The sequence below is a fragment of the Macaca fascicularis genome, chromosome 3 (assembly GCF_037993035.2).
Source record: "Macaca fascicularis isolate 582-1 chromosome 3, T2T-MFA8v1.1".
Classification (NCBI taxonomy): Eukaryota; Metazoa; Chordata; class Mammalia; order Primates; family Cercopithecidae; genus Macaca; species Macaca fascicularis.
Genome location: NC_088377.1, coordinates 74,628,681 through 74,648,229, shown reverse-complemented (window position 1 = coordinate 74,648,229; position 19,549 = coordinate 74,628,681). Strand labels below are relative to the sequence as shown.

The 19,549-nt window shown below is 50.9% G+C and overlaps 1 pseudogene; it reads left to right on the top strand.

Annotated features, from left to right (window-relative positions):
* Positions 1 to 14,510: 14,510 nt before the first annotated feature.
* On the top strand, positions 14,511 to 16,397 carry LOC102142465 (protein capicua homolog; annotated as a pseudogene).
* Positions 16,398 to 19,549: the final 3,152 nt, after the last annotated feature.

Sequence of the window (19,549 nt, the reverse complement as noted above, 5' to 3'; positions counted from 1 at the left end):
TGTTCCCCAGGCTGGTCTGGAACTCCTGGGCTCAAATAATCCTCCCCCCTTGGTCACCCAAAATGTTGGGATTATGGGCATGAGCCACTGTGCCCAGCTGAGCCTTGATATTTAAATAGTGGTCTGGGGACCAGCAGCACTGACATCCCCTGGGGGCTTGTTAGAATTGCACAATTTCAGGTCCCACTTCAGATCTATTGATTGAGTATTTGCATATTAACAAGATTCACAGGTGATTTGTACACACATTTTAGTTTGAGAAGGACTGGTTTAGATTGGAAGATTAAAAATGGCAGAGAAAGAGTTAAACACCTCCAGTTCAATTAGGGATTGATGAGAGATGGTGTGACCTAAAACATTCTTCTGGGTTGAATTTGGCCTTGTTGCCTGTTCTATCAGTATTGTGGTGTTTATCCTCTTCGGGAGAGAACTCCAAAATCCAGATCATTTCCTTAATCTGCTTCTCTAACCAGGTGTGGGAATCCAGATTGCCTCAAAATCTTGAGCTGTTCAGGCTGGGAAGAGCCTGAGATGTCATGAGTTCAGCTCAATCCTTAGCTGCTGCCCTGCCCGCTTCTGCCCAACCCCATTTCACAGGCGAGTCTCTGGGAAGGGCAGTGGTTTGCTCAAACCACATATCAGCCCCTGGCCACAGTCCTGAGTCCCAGCCAGTACTTATCTTTTCTCTAAGTTTTGGTCCATTATTTTTTTCTCATATGGATTCAGCCTATCTTTTTAGAAAGATGAATTTTAAAAACATGTATTGGTTCATATTATAAAAGTATCACGGGCTTATTGTAAAAAAAATCAAACAGCAGTGGGTACAGTGGCTCATACCTGTAATCCCAGTACTTTGGGAGGCCAAGGCGGGTGGATCATGAAGTCAGGAGTTCGAGACCATGGTGAAACCCTGTCTCTACTAAAAATACAAAAATTAGCCTGGTGTAGGGGTGCACATCTGTAGTTCCAGCTGCTCAGGAGGTTGAGGCAGGAGATTCACTTGAACCCGGGAGGCGGAGGTTACAGTGAGCCGAGATCGTGCCACTGCACTCCAGCCTGGGGGACAGAGCGAGACTCCATCTCAAAAAAAAAAAAAAAAAAAAAAGAAGATTTACTGAAACATTGCAACATTGCAAGGATCATATAGAGAGTTCTCTTACACGCTTCACCAGTTTGCCTTCCATTAACACCTCACACAACTATGGCACATTTGTAAAAACTAGGAAACTGACATTGGTACACCATGATTCACCAAACTCCAGACATTATTGGGATTTCACCAGCTTTTCCACTAATGTCCTTTCTTCCTTTCCAGAATCCAGCCCAGGAAACCACATGGCATTTGGTCATCTGTCATTGCATTCCTTTACGTGTGATGATCAAAGTAATAATTCTGTCTCTTTTACAGGTGAGGAAAAAAGTGATTCAATGGCCAAAGGATTGCCCTGTCACATCTAGGAGGCAAAGGCAGTGGAGTAAAAGGTTTAGTACTTGGCTAGATTTAGAACCGGAATCTATGTGGTGTGACCTTGAGCCATTGTCTTCCTGTCTGAATGATGGGATCATAGATCAATCCTTCCTTCCAGGCAGCGGTGGGGACTAAATGAGATAATACATACGGGCATATGTGTGCCCATGAAATGGTAGCTGCTGCAGTTGTTATTACTGTCAATATCTTCATCAAGGAGCTTGATCCCAGGCAGACTGCCTAACTGCTGAAACCCAGCTTCTTGTCCAGTGTAGTCAATCATCCCACCTCTCCAGCCCCACCCCAAACAAGACAAACAAGAGCTCAGGAAATAAATGTCAGTTTTGACACCCTTCCTTACCCTCAAAACTTAAAGAGGTTGACACCCTTCCTTACCCTTAAAACTTAAAGGCCTTGTTAAAACTCAAGGTCAGGCCGGGCGTGGTGGCTCAAGCCTGTAATCCCAGCACTTGGGAGGCCGAGACGGGTGGATCACGAAGTCAGGAGATCGAGACCATCCTGGCTAACACCGTGAAACCCCGTCTCTACTAAAAAATACAAAAAACTAGCCAGGTGAGTTGGCGGGCGCCTGTAATCCCAGCTACTCGGGAGGCTGAGAGGCAGGAGAATGGCGTCAACCCGGGAGGCGGAGCTTGCAGTGAGCTGAGATCCGGCCACTGCACTCCAGCCTGGGCGACAGAGTGAGACTCCGTCTCAAAAAAAAAAAAAAAAAAAAAAAAACTCAAGGTCAAATAGCTGGCTAGGAACTTAACCAGAGAGAGAATCCAGTTGTTTTTTTTTTTTTTTTTCTGAGACGGAGTTTTGCTCTTGTTGCCCAGGCTGGAGTGCAATGGCACGATCTTGGCTCACTGCAACCTCCGCCTCCCAGGTTCAAGTGATTCTCCTGCCTCAGCTTCCCGAGTAGCTGGGATACAAGCGTCCACTACCATGCCTGGTTAATTTTTGTATTTTTAGTAGAGATGGGGTTTCACCACGTTGGCCAGGCTGGTCTTGAACTCCTGACCTCAGATGATCCACCTGCCTCGGCATCCCAAAGTGCTGGGATTACAGACATGAGCCACTGCACCTGGTCATTTTTTTTTTGTTTTTTTGTTTTTTTGGTTTTTTGTAGAGATGGGGTCTTGCTCTGTTGCCCAGGCTGAAACAGAACTCCTGGGCTCAAGTGATGCCCCTGCTTTGGCTCCCGAAGTGCTGGGAGTATAGACATGAGCCACTTCACCAACCCAAGAATCTAGGTCTTGCTAAGACCTTGTCCCATTCACTGGTCAGAACCCCTCCCTCTTCTCTTCCTCCTCCCCTCACCTCCCTTCCCATTCAGAGACTGCTCTGGGGAACAGAGGCCACCTGCCGGCTGCTCTTAACTCCACTTCATGGGATGCCCTGCAAGGGACCCCACCACCTCTTCTGGCCTAAAGGAGCTGTCATAAACACCTGATGAAGGAAGTGTTGCAAGATCATTTTCAAAAAAAGGTGAAATTATGACTCTCACACAGATAGAAAATGAATAGGTATTAACCATTTTATTTAACTCATAAGGGGGGCCAGGTGATGTTATAACCAGCTCAAAAGGGCAGCTAAGAACAGTCACATTCATAGGTCAGGGATATTGAAATGAATGTGCAAATGGAAACTGGTTTTTCAACAAGAGAGCGAGGGAGAACATCTACTAGACAGGGCAATGTATTGAAAGGAGCTGGGCACATTCCTCAGCCCCGGGCTCAAAACTCCCTGAGCCTAGCACAAACACATCCCATCCTCCCATCCCACCACCATATATCTCTCAAACTCCCTGAGCCCAGTATAAACACCACCTGGAAAGTCTCCGATAAGGGGACAGCCGTTCAAGGTTACTGAAAGCGCAGGAGCCAAAAGAATTTCTTTGTTCCCCTACAACTTTCGGGCTATAAAAAGCAAACGCTCGCATCGTTCAGGGCCCTCTTGTATACTGTGTAAAGGAGGGACCAAGTTCGAACTTGTAGTAAAGATCCTTGCTGCTTGGCTTTGACTCTGGACTCTGGTGGTCTTCTTTGGGGAACAAACAGTCTGGGCATAACATCTGGGGGCCCGTCCGGGATTCCCCAAGCCCACCAGACCCCTGGTCAACGGATCTGCTGAGATCGATCTACTGATAGGTGAGCTGGCTCGTCTCCGTTTGTCTGTCTGTGTCTGTGTGTCTGTTCTGAATCTGAATCTGTGACTCGCGAGGTCTGAAACTGAGGCTGGCACAGTCCTGGCGGACGCGCTATAGGACAGCCAGTGGAGACCGGTGGGAGACGTCCCCTGGCTCTCTTCTGATTTAAATTGCGATCTGAGTTGCCGGGAGCGTGTTCGCGATCCGGGCAACAGCTGAATCTGACCCCGGTCCCCGGGTGCACGCTCGCTGTCTGAATCTGACCCCGGTCCCCGGGTGCGCGCTCGCAGTCTGAATCTGACCCCGGTCCCCGGGTGCGTGCTCGCTGTCTGAATTGCCCCGGTCCCCGGGTGCGCGCTCGCTGTCTGAATTGCCCCGGTCCCCGGGTGCGCGCTCGCTGTCTGAATTGCCCCGGTCCCCGGGTGCGCGCTCGCTGTCTGAATTGCCCCCATCCCCGGGCTCCCGGCTTCCGGCGCCGCGCTCCCGGCCCGGTCCCCGGGCTCCCGGCTTCCGGCGCGCGCTTCTGGCGCCGCGCTCGCGGCCCCGGTCCCCGGGCTCCCGGCTTCCGGCGCCGCGCCTGCGGCCCCGGTCCCCGGGCTCCCGGCTTCCAGCGCTGCGCCTGCGGCCCCGGTCCCCGGCCTCCCGGCTTCCGGCGCAGATTTCCTTTACAGGGATTCTAACCCACATTCCTTTACAAAAAGAGACACAGAAAGTGAGACGGGAGAGGGAGAAAGTGAGAAGGGAAATCGGAAAGAGAAAGGGGAGGAAACGGCAGACGTGGAGAGTCAGAGAGAGAGACAGAAAGAAAAAGAGACTGAGTGTGAAGGAGAAAGGACATGGGATGACAGAGAAAGAGAGCGCGCGCGAATGAAAGAGCAGGAGAGAGCAGGCGGAGGGGAGGCAGCCGGCACTCACGGGCCTGCTGAAAGGGAAAGTAACTTTGAGGGGCCGGCGGGGCGGACGCAAAGGCGTACTTCGCGGACTAGCCCCCCCCAGCCGCCTGACTCCACGGTGGCTTTACCCCTCCGGGAAATAGGACCCCCAGATGACACAGGAATCCCCAGGCTCCAGTACTGGCCATTCTCCACCAGTAATCTGTATAACTGGAAAACTCAGAGTGCTCGGTTTTCAGACAACCCCAAAGATCTACTGGCTTTACTGGATAGTGTCATGTTCACCCACCAGCCCACTTGAGACGATTGTCAGCAGCTCCTCCGAATCTTGTTTACCACAGAGGAGCGAGAGAAAATACAGGTAGAAGCTAGAAAGCTGGTCCCGGGGGACGACGGTCAACCGACTGCCAACCCCGACCTCATAAACACGACCTTTCCTCTGACCAGGCCGGCATGGGACTACAACACGGCAGAAGGTAGGGGACGGCTATGCCTTTATCGCCAGACTCTAATGGCAGGTCTCCGGGCAGCTGCTCGCAAGCCCACTAATTTGGCTAAAGTATATTCTATTCTGCAAGAAAAGACAGAGAGCCTAGCCACCTACTTAAAAAAATTAATGGAAGCTTTTAGACAGTACACCCCCATAGATCCAGAGGCTCCAGGAAGTCAGGCAGCTATTGTAATGTCATTCGTAAATCAGGCAGCCCCAGATATTAAAAGAAAACTCCAGAAATTAAAAGACTTGGAAGGAAAGCGGATTCAGGACCTCCTTCAGATAGCCCAGCGGGTTTACAATAACAGAGATACTCCAGAAGAAAGGCAATTTAAGGCCACTGAAAAAAAATGACCAAGGTCCTGGCAGCAGTAGTACAGAAAAAGCATCTACAGCCAGAGTACACCCAACCCAGGCGGCCCCCCAAGGCATGATAATCTGAAAAAAAGACCAATGTGCCTACTGCAAGGAGGCTGGCCACTAGGTAAGAGACTGCCCCAAAAAAAAAAAAAAAAAACAACGAGGACAGGGACCCCCTAGGTCTACACCCGTACTAGTCACTCAAGATAAAGACTAGGGAAGACGGGGTTCGGATCCCCTCCCCGAACCTAGGGTAACTTTGCAAGTGGAGGGGTCCCCAGTCCAGTTCTTGGTCGATATGGGAGCACAGATCCATTTCCTCCCTGAGGGGCCCATCGTGACCAACTCCCACAATCAACCCGTGTCCGTCCTAACTATAACCCTAGAAGATGAGTACCGGCTCCACCAGGAGCAACCGGCCCCTGACCAGGACATAGCAACCTGGCTCCAGCAATATCCAGAAGCTTAGGCGGAAACGGGGGGCTTAGGACTAGCAAAACACCGTCCTGCTTTATTTGTTGAACTTAAACCTGGGGCAGACCCCATGCGAGTACGCCAATACCCGATGCCCCTAGAGGCCAAGAAAGGAATTGCCCCACATATCCGCCGACTCCTTGACCAAGGAATCCTCTGCTCATGTCACTCACCCTGGAATACTCCATTGTTGCCGGTATGAAAACCTAATAGTGGAGAATACAGACCTGTACAAGACTTAAAAAAAATCAATAAGAGGGTTGTGGACATACATCCAACTGTGCCTAACCCATATACCCTCCTAAGCACCCTAAACCCTAAACATCAATGGTACACTGTTTTAGATTTAAAAGATGCTTTCTTCAGTTTGCCTTTAGCCCCTCAGAGCCAAAAGCTCTCCGCCTTCGAGTGGAATGACCCTGATAAAGGTATAAGTGGCCAACTGACATGGACCAGACTGCTGCAAGGATTCAAAAACTCTCCTACCCTGTTCAATAAGGCCCTCCATGAAGACCTGGGATAACTTTCCTGCCCCCAACGACCTTAAACCCTGCCTCGCTGCTGCCCAACCCGGACCTGGACGCCCCACTCCACGACTGCACCAAGATACTAGCTCAGGTGCACGGAGTTCGAGAAGACCTGCAGGATCGCCCACTTCCTGACGCCGACCTCGTCCGGTTCACTGATGGGAGCAGCTTCATGCATCAGGGCCAGAGGTACGCTGGAGCGGCAGTGACTTCAGAGACTGAGGTAATCTGGGCGGAACCCCTGCCCCCAGGGACATCGGCCCAGAAGGCCGAATTGATAGCACTCACCCAAGCTCTTACCTTAGGGGCGGGGAAAAAGCTGACGGTATATGCAGACAGCCGATATGCTTTTGCAACAGCGCATATACATGGGGCCATTTACAGGGAGCGGGGGTTACTGACGGCTAAAGGAAAAGAAATAAAAAACAAGCAAGAAATCCTAGCCCTGCTAACAGCCCTATGGAGGCCAGAAAAGTTAGCCATTATGCATTGCCCAGGGCATCAAAAACTAACTACTCCAACTGCTCAAGGCAACTTTCTGGCGGACCAAACTACAAGAAAGGTAGCAAAGGCTCCCAGCCAACTCCTTGCACTCCAGCTCCCTGACCCGGCCCCCGGGACTTGCCATATTTCCCTGATTATTCAGAACAAGATCTCCAGTGGATTGACAAGCTTCCCCTGAAACAGATCCAGAATGGGTGGTGGACTGATACTAATGACCAAACCATCCTACCAGAAAAATTAAAACAACATGTGTTAGAACACATCCACCGAACCACCCACCTGGGTGCTCGGCGGATGATAGACCTGATCAAACGCTCTAAGCTCAAATTCAGACATACAGCCGAGATGGCCAGCAACATCGTGACAAGTTGCAAAGTCTGCCAGCTTAACAACGCCTATCCCCAATCCCAGGCTGCAACGGGAACAAGGCTCAGGGGAACCAGGCCCGGTATCTACTGGAAAGTAGATTTTACTGAGATAAAGCCAGGAAAATACGGGTATCGGTACTTACTTGTCTTTGTAGATACTTTTTCAGGGTGGACTGAAGCATTCCCCACCAAGAAAGAAACTGCTCAGGTTGTAGCAAAGAAAATCCTGGAAAATATCCTCCCCAGGTATGGCTTTCCCGTCCAGATAAGGTCAGATATAATAGGCTGGCCTTCGTCGCTAAAGTAAGTCAGGATTTGGCTTCCATCCTTGGGGCAAATTGGAAACTACATTGCGCTTACAGGCCCCAGAGTTCAGGACAGGTAGAGAGAATAAATCGGACCTTAAAAGAGACCTTAACTAAATTGACTATAGAGACTGGCGCTAATTGGGTGGTCCTTCTCCCCTACGCTCTGTTCCGGGCCCGTAATACCCCTTACAGACTGGGCCTTACTCCTTATAAAATTATGTATGGCAGACCCCCACCCTTAGTTCCCGGCCTAAAAGATGATCTGCTCAAGTCCGAAACAGAAAATGTCTCTAAACTCTTGTTTTCCCTACAAGCCTTGCAGAAAATTCATCAAAAAATCTGGCCCAAGCTGAAGAAACTATATGAGACCGGTCCCCCGCCGACACCCCATCCGTACCAGCCGGGAGACTGGGTCCTGGTCAAGCGACACCGACAAGAGACCCTAGAACCCAGGTGGAAAGGACCACTCCAGATACTCCTAACCACACCCACCGCCCTGAAGGTAGAAGGCATCGCATCGTGGATCCACTACACCCACGTCAAGCCAGTGGACCCAACCTCCGATCTTCTGGGACCAATCACGACGGCGGCTGAAGCACCGGACACGTGGACTGTGGACAGAGCTAGGAACAACCCCTTAAAACTCACCCTGCGCCGGCAGCATAGCTCACTGCAAACATGCAGTTAGGTAATCTAACCCTAACGTTAGTCGCCCTAGTGGCTGCTGGAGAAATCACAAAACCAGCTCATAATCCCTTTGTCTGGAGATTCTGGCTTTATGAAAACCGAACCCTAGGCAACCTCATAAGCCCGGAAAATTATTGGCCAGTGCTGATTGCCCTTCCTCAGGGTGCAACAGCCCAATTCTACTAAATTTTACTAGTTTTCAAATAGCCAAACCTATGACACCAATAATATACTTTGAGTTTGATCAGACTAAATACAATTGTAAACACTATTGGTGGCACCAAAATGCCGGCTGCCCTTATAACTATTGTAACATCCATAGACCCCGTTATTGAGGAGAGAGAAAACAGTTAGACCCTAAATGGCCCTTCCATCATAGACGGGATAGAGACTTTTCATATACATAAATAGTTAGAGACCCCTAGAACTCCTGCTGGACCACACCTCAACATGGGGCTGTATACTACTCCCCCTCCTCCACATGGCCTAGCAGTCACCTCTATCTGTGGCGAGGCCTAGTGCAAGTACTGCCCCTGGTCCACGGGAATATCCAACGACAGGAAAACAGACTAACACAAGACTTACGTCCTTTCTCCTGGTTAAAGTTATTACAAGAAGGACTAAAACTTGCTAACCTTACAGGACTTCATAGCCTGTCTGGCTGCTTTCTGTGCGCCACTCTAGGACATCCACCGCTAACCACTGTCCCTCTGCCATAGGGATCCTCTACCTTTGCCCAAGCTAACAACCTCCGAAACCTCTCGTATGCTCCTATCCTGAACGTGCCCCTATACCTAAACCCCAGTCAGGAGAAGTTTCCCTACTGTTTCTCAGGAACCAATTCCAGCCTCTGCAGCATCACTGCAACGCCCCCTAATATCACCTTAAGGGCTCCATCAGGCATATTCTTCTGGTGTAATAGAACCTTATCTAAGAACCTACCTAGTCTTTCTGTTAATAACCTACTGTGTCTCCCTGTCACATTAGTTCCCCGGTTGACTCTACTAACTGCTGGCGAGTTCCTAGGGTATACCGGTAACTGGACTAGTGCTGTTATTCACCCAGACCCTAGACCGAGACCTGCACGAGCCATATTTCTCCCCCTCATTGCAGGAATCTCCCTCACCACATCCTTCATTGCGGCCGGACTAGCGGGGGGAGCCCTAGGTCACACCCTCATAGAAAGTAACAAGTTGTACCAACAATTTGCCGTTGCTATAGAGGAGTCGGCTGAGTCCCTTGCCTCCCTTCAGCGGCAGCTCACGTCCCTAGCTCAGGTAACCTTGCAGAACCGGAGAGCCCTAGACCTACTCACTGCAGAAAAAGGTGGTACATGTATATTTCTAAAAAAAGACTGTTGTTTCTACATAAATAAATCAAGACTTGTAGAGGACCGGGTCCAACAGTTACACAAGTTAAGCACTGAAGTAAAAACACGGCAGTTTGCTTCAGCTGCAGACCAATGGTGGAATTCCTCTATGTTTTCTCTGTTAGCCCCCTTCCTTGGACCCCTGCTAAGTCTACTATTTCTGCTTACCGTAGGACCTTGTGTTGTTAACAGAATTTTACAATTTATTAAGGAAAGATTTGACACTGTACAACTCATGGTCCTCAGAGCCCAATACCAACCTGTAAACGCTGAAACAGAATCAGACTTATAAGACCCAAGATTGGCTCTAAAGATACCTGAAGAGAAGGGGGGAATGAAAGGAGCTGGGCACATTCCTCAGCCCCGGGCTCAAAACTCCCTGAGCCTAGCACAAACACATCCCATCCTCCCATCCCACCACCATATATCTCTCAAACTCCCTGAGCCCAGTATAAACACCACCTGGAAAGTCTCCGATAAGGGGACAGCCGTTCAAGGTTACTGAAAGCGCAGGAGCCAAAAGAATTTCTTTGTTCCCCTACAACTTTCGGGCTATAAAAAGCAAACGCTCGCATCGTTCAGGGCCCTCTTGTATACTGTGTAAAGGAGGGACCAAGTTCGAACTTGTAGTAAAGATCCTTGCCGCTTGGCTTTGACTCTGGACTGTGGTGGTCTTCTTTGGGGAACAAACAGTCTGGGCATAACAGTATCATTTGCCTACAATTTACAGAGTTGTAAAGCAGTTCAAAGGCAACAAAAGGCTAGAATCTGATAACCAGGAAGGGTGTGCTGTGTGCAGACAGTGCATTATTTTCTGCTGAATCACATTTTTTTCTGCAGAAGGAAGGTTATGAGCAGGGTACACCCCCAGAGTCTCTAATCTGATGATCACTCTCTGAGAATTAGTATGAGTCATACAGGGTACAAGGACCTTTCTGGATGGATTGGGAAAATGATATCTCACTTGCAAGCAAGAGGCCTGCAGTCTAAACTCCCCCTCTTAAGATGCAGGTCTTGGCTTAGTGCGACGGCTCACACGTGTAATCCTAGCACTTTGGGAGGTCAAAGCAGGAGGATCACTTGAGCTCAGGAGTTCAAGACCAGCCTGGGCATCATAGACTTCATTCAAAAAAAAAAAAAAAAAAAAAAGGATGCACGTCTTACTTAGCTGGACACAGTGACTCACTCCTGCAATCCCAGAATTTTGGGAGGTCAAGGCAGGAAAATTGCTTGAAGCCAAGAGTTCCAGACCAGCCTAAGCAACATGGCAAAACCCCATCTTTACAAAAAATTTTAAAAATGAGCCAGGTGTGGTGGTGCATGCTTGAGATCCCAGTTACTCGGGAGGCTGAAGTAGGAGGGCTGCTTGAGCCCAGGAGATCATCAAAGCTGCAGTGAACCATGTTTGCACCACTGTACTCCAGCGTAGGCAACAGAGTAAGACCCTGTCTCAAAAAAAAAAAAAAAAAAAAAGGCAGAGCTCAAGACATTAAAGATTTTTTTTTAAGTTGGACTTTGGCACCTGTGTTCCACGATTGGTTCTGGAACATTCTAGAATGTGTTTTCTGACGTGGGTCTGTAGTGGAGGCCTATAGAGTTTTCACTGGACCTGCTTTGATCCTGTCTGTGCTGTGCGGCCTTGTGCAGTTATGCCAGCTCTCTGATGTGCAGCTTTCTCCTCTTTGAGGATGTCAATGTTGCTACTTCATAGATTATTTTGTTACCTAAGCTACATTTCTTGGAAAATGTCCTCAGTCCCTGCAATTCTTACTTATCAGCCCAGCCTCCTCCCCTGTCCCCATCCGAGTCCCCTCCAGCTCTCCATTCAATTCCGCATTTCTACCATTTGTCTCTCTAGCAGGGTAGGGAGGGGCTTGGGTTGCCCTGGAGGGGCTGGCCTGTGCTGGGTGAAGTTCACACCTGGGTGTGCCCTCAGGAAAGGAGCCCCTGGGGACAGGGTGACCATAGGAAAGGCTCAGGGCTCCCCAGTGCACCATGCTGTCCTTTGTCTCATCTCTGATTCTGTGCTTACTGTGCCCAAGTATGGAATTGCAGGGTAGCAGTATGGGGACTTCCAGGTGGGCCCCTCCTAGAGGCGGGGGTTTGAGCCAATGAAGAGTTCAATCTCCTGACAGAGGCCTCCCTCCAAAAGGGCGTGTCTCCAGGACAGCTGCAGCAATTCCACATCACTCACTTTCTAGTTTTTTTTTTTTTTTTTTTTTTTTTTTGCTTTGTTTCGTTTTTGAGACAGGGTCTCGCTCTGTAGCCCAGGCTGGAGTGCAGTGGCATGGTGCGATCTCAGCTCACTGCAACCTTTGCATCCCGGGCTCAGGAGATCCTCCCACCTCAGTTTCCCAAGTAGCTGGGACCACAGGTGCTCACCACCACACCTGGCTAATTTTTCTATTTTCGGTAGAGACGGAGTTTCTCCATGTTGCCCAGGCTGGACTCTCTTTCTTTCTTTCTTTCTCTCTCTCTCTCTCTCTCTCTCTTTCTTTCTTTCTTTCTTTCTTTCTTTCTTTCTTTCTTTCTTTCTTTCTTTCTTTCTTTCTTTCTTTCTTTCTTTCTTTCTTTCTGTCTTCTCTCTCTTTCTCTCTTTCTCTCTTTCTCTCTTTCTTTCTCCTTCCTTCCTTCCTTCCCTCCCTCCCTCCCTCCCTCCCTCCATGCTTGCTTGCTTGCTTGCTTGCTTGCTTGTTTGACAGAGTCTTTCTCTGAGATGGAGTCTAGCTCTGTCCCCCAGGCTGGAGTGAGGTGGCAGGATCTTGGCACACTGCAACCTCTGTCTCCCAGGTTCAACCGATTCTCCTGCCTCAGCCTCCTGAGTAGCTGGGACTACAGGCACATGCCAGCACGCCCGGCAAATTTTTGTGTTTTTTGTAGAGACGAGGGTCTCACCATATTGGTCGGGCTGCTCTCAAACTCCTGACCTCAGGTGATCCACTTGCCTCGGCCTCCCAAAGTGCTGGGATTACAGGCATGAGCTACCGCGCCCGGCCCTGGCTGGACACTTTCTAGTTTTGCGATCTGTCCTCTCCTCTCAGCCTCACTGCAACCATGCATGGCGGGTGGGCCAGAATGACCCTTCCCCTCTTACATTTGGAGAAGTTGAGGACGGGGGTGAACCCTGAAATCATTCATGCCCAGGCTCCCCATTCGAGGGCCCATGCTGCCTTCTAGTGGCTGTGTGCGCACCTGCCTTTAGGGAGTCCAGGGCAGCTGGGACAACCAGTTCTGCCTGCAGAGAGCAGTGGCCAGCTTTCCCAGGACTCTGGGCGGGGACCGTCCCCCTCAGGCACTGCATGCCTTCATCAGCTCCTCTCCCTGTCTCTCAGCATCTGGTTTAGATGCATAGATACATACATTATCATATATGTATATTTTAATTGTGCTAAAATACATGTAAAATTCACCATCATGACCATTTCTAACTGTACAGTTTCGTGGTGTTGGGCAACCATCACCACCATACATCTCCAGAACTTTTTTTTTTTTTAATAACAGAGTCTTACTCTGTCACCCCAGCTGGAGTGTAGTGGTGTGATCTTGGCTCACAGCAACCTCTGCCTCCAGGGTTCAAATGATTCTCCCACCTCAGTCCCTTACAAGCGATGAAGCAATAACGATGATTCTCCCTCAAAGGGAAGAAGAATCTTCCAGGTGTCGCTTTGAGGAGGCAGCGGTTACAAGACAGGCTGGGCTGCAGAGCCCAAGTGGGAGGTTGCAGTGAGCCAAGACCATGCCATTGCACTCCTCCCTAGGTGACAGAGCAAGACTACAGCTCATAAAAAAGGAGAGAGAAAAGAAAGCCAACGAGACACCATTAGGCAATCCACTGTCATGTGAGTTTGAGAAGCAACGTAGAGAAAGGAGAAATAAGTTTATTTAAAGAAAGAATGGCTGAAACTGCCTAAATCATGGGAAAGATTTAGACATCCAAATCCATGAAGCTTAAAGATTCCTAAGGGGTTCAAACCAAATATACATAATCACAATATAATCAAATAATCAAAAGTCAAAGATTTTTTTTTTAAATGTTGAAGAGGCAAGAGAAAAGTGGCATGACACAGACAAGAGAATCTTCATTAAACCAGCAGCAGATTTCTCAGAAGAAGCTTTGCAGGTCAGGAGAGAATTGAAGAATATATTCAAAGTGCTGAAAGAAAAAAACTGCCAACAACTAATACTATGTCTGACAAAGCTATCCTTCCGAAAGAAAGAAGAAATAACATGTTCCTTAGACAAACAAAGCTGAGGGAATTCAGGACCACTAGGTCTACCTTAAAAGAAATGCTTAATGGAGTTTTTCAAGTAAAAATGAAAGAAAGCAGCTGGGTGCCCGGGCTCATGCCTGTAATCACAGCATTTTGGGAGGTCGAGGAGGGTGGATCGCCTGATGTCAGGAGGTCAAGACCAGCCAGGCAAACATGCGAAAACCCACCTCTTCTAAAAATACAAAAAATTAGCCAGGTGTGGTGGCAGGTGCCTGTAATCCCAACTACCGGGGGGCTGAGGCAGGAGAATCAATTAAACCACTAGGCGGAGGTTGCAGTGAGCTGAGATCACACCACTGCACTCCAGCCTGGGTGACAAAGCAGCACTCTGTCTCAAAAAGAAAAAAAAAGAATGCCAGTTAATCACATGAAAGCATAAGAAAATATATAATATTCAGCGGTAAAGGTGCATAGACTTGGGAGGCTGAGGCCAGAGAATCGCTTGAACCCAGGAAGTGGAGGTTTCAGTGAGCTGAGATCGCACCACTGCACTCCAGCCGGCCAAACTGCATCTCGAAAAAAAAAAAAAACTTAAGGCCTGGCCTCCTGCTCCCCTCCCACCCTCCCTTCTGTAGGTCCAAGCTGTCTTAGGTTGGGGGGGCTGAGGTTGAGGAGGGGGCTGAGGAGGTGTGAGAGCCTGCCAGGAACCCCCTGCCGGGACCAAGTACTCGGCCCACAGGCCCCTGATGCCTGCGTCTAGCGAGGCCTCCAGTGGCATCGGCATCTTCATGTGGAGGAACATGGAACTTTGTTCTGTGGCCGTGTTCCCCTGGCACTCTGTCCCCTTCCTGACTCCTCCCTGTAGCCGCGTGAGGCCCAGCAACCTGCCAGTCACTCAGTGGCCTCCAACCAGACAAAAGAACCTGCCAAGTCAGCAGCGGTTGCTCATGAGCGGCCACCAGGTGGGACAGGGAGTGCTGACCCTGGGCGGCCCCCTGGAACCACCTGCCCTGAAAGCCCAGGGCTTGGACCCCCACACACTTTGGGGGTGGTTGAACCTGGTAAGAGCCCACCTCCCACCATGGAGAAGGAGTCCTGGGCCCCTCGGGGGAGCCCCTGCTGGACAGTGACACAGAGAACGACCATGGTGATGCTTTCCTCTCTGTCTTGTCTCCTGACACCCAGTTGCCTCTAGCACCCAGAGGTGTCAGGCCCAGTCCCTCAGTGCTCTGCCTGGACTCATCTTCTGAGAAGGATGAATGTAGCCCCAACAAATGGGACAAAGACCACATCCAGCGGCCCGTAAGTGGCAGTCATGATCTTCAGCAAGCAGCACCAAGTCCTGGCGGGGCCCACCAGCATGGCCCCAACCAGGACAACCGGACCGTCAGCCAGATCCTGGGTGAGTGGTGGAACACCCTGGGGCCCAATGAGAAGGAGAAGTACCATGACCTGACCTCCCAGGTGAAGGTGGCCCACTTGCAACAAGGACTGAAAGAAGTCCAGCCTGGAGGCGAAGCCCACAAGCCAGGGGCTGGCAGGAGGGCACAAGGGCTCGTGGAAGCAGAGCATGTCAGAGACGGCACTGCCAATGCCCCTGGGGTGTTCTCTGAGCTCCTGTCAGTTGCAGCCCAGACACTCCAGAGCTGGGATAGCAAGGAGCAGCTTCTGTGGGGCAGAACAGCTGCACACAGTCAGGGAATCTGGCTCAGCCTGGCCTGAGCCTTCTCCCACAGTGGAGTACACAGCCTAGACAGCAAGGAAGTGGACCGTCAGGCACTACAGGAACTGAGGCAGGTGGTGTCTGGTGCTGCATCGTATCTGGCCCAAAGCCTTCTGCCTAGTATGGAGCTCCAGGCCACTTTGCAGTCCCTGGTGAAGGAGGTGACCAGTGGGCAGCCCTGCTGCTGCCCACTTGAGCTGTTTATTCCCAGCATGTGGCCAGTGAGGACATAGTGAGTGATGAGAGGTCATCCATGAGGAGGAAGGGGTGATGATGTCATTGCTGATGATGGCTTCAGCACCACTGACACTGATCTCAAGTTCAAGGAGTGGGTGACCAATTGAGAGTGGGGGCAGCTCTGGGAAGGAGCCAGAGGGCAACAAGGGCTTTGGTGGGAAGGCATTTGCACCTGTCATCCCTTCCTCCTTTACCCCCTGCCGCCCCTTGCTGGATCCTGAGCCCCCAAGGCCCCCCTGATCCATCTGCGGTTTTTGGCAAAGGCTATGGTCCCGCCCCATCCTGCTCCTCCACATACTCGGATGCTTCCTCCTCAACCTCGGCAGCCACCTCCTTCTCACTGGGCCCAGGAGCCTTCAAGGCTCAGGAGTCTGGTCAGGGCAGCAGAGCAGGCCCCCCTAAGGCTACTACCCCCTGGGGCTGGGGGCCCAGCGACACCTTCCAAGGCAACCTGGTTCCTCCGAACGGATCCTGCCACCTTCTGACGCAAGAGACCTGAAAGTGTGGGCGACCTGGAGCCAGGAGGCCCCTCAGTCATAGTGGCCCCTCCCGACAGTAAGGCTTTCCTAGGCAGCAGCTGGTCTGAGCCACCTGGGGGGCTGGGCCTGCAGAGGAGAAACTGACTGGGCTTTGGCGGGCGGGGCAGAGGGAACCCTACCGACATGGAACCCGCACCCAAGGACCCCACCAGTCCCAAATGCAAGATGAGAAGATGCTCCAGCTTCAGCCTGGAGCCCAACACTCCCAAGTGCGCCATGTGCGAGGGGGACAGCTTCCCCTTTGCCTGTACAGGTAGATAAGCCAAGGACGGGCTCAGGGAACCGAAGTTGGAGAAGGCGCTGTCCTCCTCACTGCGCGAGTCCTGGACCGGTGTCGGCCCTGGTCATGCAGGTCTTCCAGGCCCACGGCTTCTTCCAGTTCCCCCGGACACAGCCGCCCTCCAGGCCCGCTATGCACACATCTTCCCCTCCAAGGTTTGTTCTGCCCCTGCCCCGACTCCCATCCCCGCGAGGGTCCTGACCACACCTCACCCGGCTGGGGCTCTGGCGCTGCTGCCCCGCCACTGCCTCGCCACTGCCTTGCCACTGCCTCGCCACTGCCTCGCCACTGCCTCTGGAGTCCTGCGAGGCTGGTAGTCGGAGCAGGGGCAGCAGCGGTGCCATTTGGGGGGCAGTCCAATGAGAGGAGCCTCAGCCCCACGGGCTGCTCGGTGGGAGTGACGACTGCATGACATTCTGGGCACCTCACGGATCTTCAACTGCAGGTGAAACCGATGCTGGTGGTGGGTGCAGGGCCGCTGGGAGCCGCTGCCTGGGTCCCAGAGGCTGGGCTGGGGCAGGTGCCACCTGAAGCTGCTGGAGCAGCGTGGGCAGGATGTTCTGCACACAAATCTTGGAGGAGAAGATGTATGCATAGCTGGTCCACCACTGCTGCCCCTGCTCTGACTCCCAGGACTGCCTGACCCCACCTCACCCTGCTCATGCTCTGGTGTAACCCTGGCTGCCCTACCACTGCCTCTGCCCCAGAATCAGGGCCTTGGACAGCCTGGCTGGAAGGGGACTCCCTAGTCCTGACCCCCACCCCCGGGTCCCTCCATAACTACCACAGGCAGGTGGGGGACCCTGGAGAAGATCCCAGGACTCACAGTACTCCCTGAGAACACGGACAGTATGTGGGGGTAGCAATGGAGGGCAGGATGGTTATCTTCTCCCGGGTAAAGTCATTTCATCCTTTCAGTTTGGGGCAGAATAAGGCCTGCTCCTTTCTTTTTTTTTTTTTTTTTGAAACGGAGTCTCGCTCTGTCGCCCAGACTGGAGTGCAGTGGCGTGATCTTGGCTCACTGCAAGCTCCGCCTCCCACGTTGATGCCATTCTCCTGCCTCAGCCTCCCAAGTAGCTGGGATTACAGGTGCATGCTACCACGCCCGGCTAATTTTTGTATTTTTAGTAGAGACAGGGTTTCACCATCTTGGCCAGGCTGGTCTCGATCTCCTGACCTTGTGATCCTCCCACCTCTGCCTCCCAAAGTGCTGGGATTACAGGTGTGAGCCACCGCACCTGGCCAAGGCCTGCTCCTCTTATATATATACCCCCTACCCCTGCAGCTGTGAGAGGGGGAGAGCTGGGGGACCTGCAGCGGCAGTTTCCCTCCTCCCAGCCCCTGTACATAACTTGGAGTGTGTGACCTTCAGAGCTTTCCACTTAATGCAAAATAGCTCCTGCCAGGGCTGCAAGATGGAGTATGGTGCGGGCCTTGGGCCACAGGGAGGCACCTGTGGAACAGGGGGAGTTCATGCACCCCTTTTTTTCCCCAGAGGGGCCGGACTCAGCTTAGTTTGGGGGCGGGGGCTCTTGCACTTTGCTACAGGCACCAGGAGGGTTTCCTCCCCATCCCCTCTGCCCTCCCAACTTGAGTTGTACTTTTTAAGAAGGTGATTCCCCCTGCCTTTGCCCCCGTCCCCAGAACAGAACATGTTGATCATGTGAGATATTTTTTATTGTGCCGAGAAGTTGCAATGACTGACACTAAAGCTGTTTAACACCAAATAATAATAATGTAAAACTTGACCTCACGCTGGTTTGGCATGATCTGTTGGGGCCTGGTGCGGAAACTCACTCTGAAATAATTACCTCCCAGAATTTTTATATAATGGTGGCTGCAATTCCAAAATTCCATACTTTTGGAATTTATACACAAAAGATAAAAAAATTAGAGGCCAGGCCCAGTGGCTCACGTCTGTAATCCCAGCACTTTGGGAGGCCAAGGTTGGCAGATTACTTGAGGTCAGGAGTTCGAGACCAGCCAGGCCAAGATGGTGAAACCCCCATCTCTACTAAAAATACAAAAATTAGCTGGCCGTGGTAGCATGCACCTGTAATCCCAGCTATTCAGGAGGCTGAGGCAGGAGAATCGCTTGAATCCAGGAGGCAGAGGTTGCAGTGAGCCCAAGATGGCACCACTGCACTCCAGCCTGGGTGACAGAGCAAGACTCTGTCTCAAAAAAAAAAAAAAGTTATCCAAGTATAAACGCATTAAACAGAAACTCTCAAACATGCACCAATTCCAAAAACACAGCAGCTATGGATGAAAATAGAAACTGCAGATTAAAAAGAATCATGATACGTTATCTTTTTTCATAATTTTAATGAATGTTGAATAAAAAGATACCACTCTCACATAGGCATTTATCTGAAGTTTATTTATTTATTTTGTTTTATTATTTTATTTTATTTTATTTTTTTGAGATGGAGTCTCGCTCTGTTGCCCAGACTGGAGTGCAGTGGCCGGATCTCAGCTCACTGCAAGCTCCGCCTCCTGGGTTCCCGCCATTCTCCTGCCTCAGCCTCCCAAGTAGGTGGGACTACAGGCGCCTGCCACCTCGCCGGGCTAGTTTTTTGTATTTTTTAGTAGAGACGGGGTTTCACCGGGTTAGCCAGGATGGTCTCGCTCTCCTGACCTCGTGATCCACCCGTCTCAGCCTCCCAAAGTGCTGGGATTACAGGCTTGAGCCACCACGCCCGGCCTTATCTGAAGTTTAGAAATTCTCCCACCTTACTTTAGTTTCTTCAGCTTCTGTTGTATCAAGCAAAATGAAAGTTATATATATTTAAACTAAAACACATATGAAATACGTAAAGTTATTATTTTTTTTTCAGACAGTGTTGATCAGTTGCCAGGCTGGAGTGCAGTGGTGCGATCTTGGCTCACTGCAAGATTGGCTCACCTACGCCTCCAAGGTTCAAGCGATTCTCCTGCCTCACCCTCCCAAGTAGCC